The sequence below is a fragment of the Belonocnema kinseyi genome, chromosome 6 (assembly GCF_010883055.1).
Source record: "Belonocnema kinseyi isolate 2016_QV_RU_SX_M_011 chromosome 6, B_treatae_v1, whole genome shotgun sequence".
NCBI classification, from domain to species: domain Eukaryota; kingdom Metazoa; phylum Arthropoda; class Insecta; order Hymenoptera; family Cynipidae; genus Belonocnema; species Belonocnema kinseyi.
The window spans coordinates 32,654,463-32,659,924 of NC_046662.1; positions in this window are offsets into that span (position 1 = coordinate 32,654,463).

Below are 5,462 nucleotides of genomic sequence, written 5' to 3' on the forward strand. Positions count from 1 at the left end.
TTCCCTAGAAAATTCAACTATTCTGTTCTAAAATCATTTCTTTTATGGACAATTCAGCTTTTTTATAGAAATTTTATCTTTTTGGTTGAAAATTAATTTTTTTTATATTTATTTTATTGTTGAAGATTGATCACTTTAGTTGAAAGTTCATCTCTTTATTTGAAAATTTACCTAAATATTTTATTTAAAATTGCTCTTTTTATTTAACGGCTTAAAATATAAATTTAACTATTTAATTTTTGGTTTAAATTTAATCTTTTTTGTCGAAAATGCAATTGTTTAGTTGAGAATTCATATAATTTGTCGAAAATTCTGGCTTTTTAGTAGAAAAGTAATTTTCTAATTTGAAATTGCATCTGTTTGGTTAAAAATTCATCCATTTTTGTGAGATTGATAAAGTCACCCTATTTACCCTCTGCTAAAATGCATTTTAGATTGTGAAATCTGAAATATTAAAATTTAGTTATTTTAATTTATAATTTTCTAGTTTCTCCTTTGTGTGAACATTAGTCACTTTCAGTCACTTTTTTTATTTAATTTAAAAAAAATGTTAGATAAATCTGAACATTAAGATTTAGTTACAAGGTTATTATTTCGTGGGTTCTGGAAATCATCTCAAAATCGCGAGAAGAATAATAATTTAAATTTTTTTAATGGTGACATGACCTAGAGAGACAAAGGAGACCTCGCGTCGCGCGCTCAGTCTTCTTATTTCACCCCGCATTTGTGATCAGGCCTTTTGAAATTAAAGTTCAGAGCATCGCCACCTATAATTTGGTGATTGTAAATGCTCTTTTTTCCAAGCTCCTTCGGCTTTAATTAACACATTCTTATCACGTATCTCGTGCTTCGCACCTGATTTTGTCGAAAATGCGAAAACTTTTTCTACATTATGTGCAACTTTATTATATCAACACTGTATATTATATTTATTACAGTACCTCGGCGCGAGGCTGCTTATTCATATATTGTAAAATAAAGTACAAATTTAATTTGTAATGTTTACCTTAATATTTGTTTATTATTTTTCATTAAATTTCAATAATCAATAATCATTTTAATAAATTTATATTATAAAAATTCATAATATGCATTGGTATAATTAAGGCGAAAAATTTTGTTAATTAAAGTTTTATTGCAGCTTGTGTCCCTTTTCTAAAAAGTTAATTTTTTTATTTTTAATATATTTTTATAACGAGAGTTTTTAAAATATTTGTAGATATTTTTTGGTTAAACAACATTTGTCTTTTCATTTTTTTTTCATCTCTTGTGCCGTTTTTCCAAAAATTTAAGTTTTTTTGGTATCGACCTTACTTTTTACGATTAAAAGAAAATCTTCCCGTCCTATTTATAAATCATTACTAACCTCGTGTTTAAAAAAATGTATTATATTTTTAATATTACTTTTTACGAATAAAACAAAAATTACGCGTTCTATCAAAAAATGATTGATTACAATTTTTGATGAGTTTTCACTCTATTTTGGAAGAGCAACTTTTATCTATTCAATTTTTTCATATCTTGTATCGTTTGCCCAACAATTTATTTTGTTACTTCGCTGATGATATAACAGATTTATTTTAAATAATTACTTGTACCATTAACACCTTGCTAAAAATTAGCGTTATTTTCTTAAATTAAAGTTTTTATTTTGCTCTCTCTCTTAATAGCTTATTAGAAAAGCACCTGACCGGAATTCAGAAGTTCCGTGGTTCGATTCCCAGTGGAGCGAAAAGAGAAAGATCTTTTTTCAAAGAAAAATTTAATATTATAATGTTGTTTTTTTTACGAATAAAACAAAAACACTTCTCATATAAAAAATGATTGATAGCGAATTTTTAGATCTTTTGGGGATGTACAATACTTGTTAATTCATTTTTTCTTCGTATCTTGCACATTTTGACCACAAAATAGAATTTTTCATTATTTTTTGTTCGATCAAAATTTAAATTTTCGACTTTTCAAAAAAATTCAATAAGTTGTTCTGATAATCTTGTAGGGCTTGCAAAAATCAAATTTTTCTTCTTTAGAATTTTTTTTATATTGCGCATTGTGTAGCTTAAAATGTTCATTTTAGTTTGTTTTTTTGGATTTTGAAAATGCTATAACTCTGATCATTTTTTTATCGAAAAAAGTCATTATGATAAATTGTTCTAGCTTCCGAGTACTAATGGATAAACGTACATAAAACTTCTAAATTTTGAAAAAATGGTCTCAGCGATTTTGAAAATAATTCAACTTCTAAATTTTTTATTAAAAATGACTGGTTAACGAACTTTATTTTTCTTTTTGGTTCCTAAACACGCGTGCCTAATCCGTAATAGTCAGTTTTAACATAAAAACAATACCTTCTCATTAGGCTGAGAATGTAAAAATGTGATTTCGAACAAATGCTTTTAGCACAATGTGTGATTGAATTTTCGAGAATTTTCTAGCAAAGAACCCTATTTTTAAGAAATTAGAAATTAGAAAATTAGGTTATATTATATATTATATAATATATTTACATGAAGAATTGAAATGTTGAATTCCGAAAGCTATGAGTATATGCCCCAGTAAAAATGCTTCGACTTGGGTTCGACTTGGTTATGTCTTGAGTATTAAATTAGTTATTTTTAATTTAAAAATTCAGAATCGGTGGGTCTGAACGAGTATAACCCTTCAAAATTTTCTTCAAAAAAATAAAAATTGTAACTTTTTAGAAGGATCTCCTACCTCTAAATAAGTTGATTTAGGATGTATATTGTATAAAAATATACAAGATTGTTTAACCATTAACAATGATTAGCTTTTATGACTATTAGAAATAACCTTTTTGTTAGGGCAGTTATACGATCGAAGTTATAAACCCCACGTGTTGGAGTCATAAAAATACGACTCAAGAGATAAATTTATGTCTTCAAGACATAAAAACTTGTATTTAAGACATCAATTTTAGTCTGACTCCGTCTCAAAACTGAGACATGCTCAAGTCGACCTTTTCGACTTCAGCATGTCTTGATTGGGGGCAATTCAAGTCGAACTCAAGTCGAAGCATTTTTATTAAAGCATTTTTGATTAATTCAAATGAAACAAATTTCAGCTATATAATAAGAGTCTAAAATTTAATCAAACTTTTATTCAATCAACAAAAATTGGTTCAATTCTTCTAAAAATAATTTTTTGTGTCAATAAACAAAGTTTAGTTGAAATAACCATAATTTCGGTGCAACAGAAGACAGTGTTCTATATTGTTTTTTCTTGAATTAATTAAAGTGATCTACGTCGAAATATACTGAACTACCTCAATATACTTTAATGAGAATAACTATTTTGTTGGAATGGCCAGTGTTATTATTCAGTTGAGTGTAATTCTCGTAGTATTTCATTCAAGCTAGATGGAAAACATTTTTGTTTGTCTTTCGAAATTGACCTTCAAACTAGTAAACTAGCGACCCAATCAAATCTCTGCTTTTGGTGGGTGTGTTTCTGACGTTTCACACGCGTAGTACCCGCCTACGTCATGGATTACAAATTTACAAACAAGATTTCTTGCGTAAAATTAATCTTCAATTATGAAACGTGATATGAGGAAACAAGTTTGCCATATACCAAAGTACTTGAAAAAAGTAGAAAAAAGAACAAATTTAAGCTAAAAAGTGACTACAGTGACAACTGTTCATACAAAAAGGGGCCTGTAGGCAAATACTTATCTTACTCACAAATTTCAATTCAATTACACATTTAACATGTAGTTCAGATAAATTTTGATTCATTTTGTTATGAAGCTAAATAAACCTTTGACACTTAACTGACATATTTACATTTCATTTATTTACAATGGGAACTAGAAAAACAGAAAATTATAAATTAAAATAAATTCAACTTTAATATAGCAGAATGTACAGTCTAATATTCTCTAAAAACAGGCTAAATAGGATGGTTTTAGTAATTTCAAAAAAATAGATGAGCTTTTGACCAAACGGATAAAATTTCAACGAAAAATATCAGATTTCTAATAAAATGCACATATTTTGGACGAAATACGTGAATTCTCCACCATATATTTAAGTTCCCATCTAAAAAGCTCAATTCTAAACCAAAAATGGAAGTTAAATTTTCAGTTAAAACTTTTAATTACTTTTAATTACTTTTAATAATTTAATTACTTTTAATTAAAATACTTAGACTTTCAAAAACAGATATGAATTTTTAAGTGAAGTGATAAATCTTCAACAACAAAATCAGCTTCAACAAAGTAGTTTAATAGGGTTGTTTCGCGATTTTAGATAAAATAATTTTTTAATACATCATTTTAATTTGAATCGAAGGTACGTTCTAATTTTTTTTCTTTTGTGTCGTTCAGCAGAAAAAAAATTATTGAAAATTGAAGGCGGTTAAACACTTATTCAAATTGGTGGCACATGGATATCGCGTGACTCAGAGGTTCTCATAATTATCTATCAATGTGACGATGCAAAAGTCATGGTACAGAGGTTAGGCCACGGTCTGCTGTCAATTTTGACTATTTTGATACCTTTATTCGTTAAAGATTATGTGACAAAAAAATTTACCCTATTGTAATATTTGGTTTAAGAGTCAGTAGTATGTTGAAGGAAAACAGTATAAGTACAATTATTAACACATTTCAAAATCATACATATTTACAAATTTTTCAGTAAACACGACGACATTTAAGTACTTTTTAAATGAATTCTTTATACAAAAGTTTCGGTTTCAAATGTTTGTACAATGTTTATAATGTTTTTTAAAAAAAAAATTGCGACTTCAATTTTCGATGTGCACATAACCAAAAGAAAACATCGCCACAGAAAAAGATATTTGAGAAACACTGACACGTGAGCTGTGATTGGTGGAAAATCCGACCCTTTTGGTGTCAAAGGGGCCCTCCAATCGACATCGTGATAGAAAATTCATATTTTCACATTAAATTAAAAATAGTAAGCAATGTGTAAAAAATATTTTATGGGCGTTTTTATCATTAGAATTTTATATGCTATAAGATCCATTTATTGGAAAAATGATATCTGACTTTGGAAACAACCCTATTAACAGCGAAAACCGATAAATTCGCAATGAATAATATAATAATTAATATTTCTACCAAAAAAGATGAATATTCTACAAAATAGTTAAATTTTCAAACAAAATGGTTAAACTAGTTCAACTATTAAAAATAGTTGAACAAACGAGTGTTTAGCGAAGTAGTTGAATTCTCGTCCAAAACAGATTATTAATTTTCTACCACACGCAGTTGCATTTTTAACCAAAAACGATTAAATTTCTACCAAAAGAGATGAACTTCCAATAATAAATAGTTCCATTTTTGACAATTCAGATTGTTTTTCAACGAAGAAAATTAATTTTCTATCGAAAAAGACGAATTTTCAATAAACAACATGATATTTTAATAAAATAGTTAAAGTTCCTACTTAAAAAGATTAATTTTAAACCAAAAATGG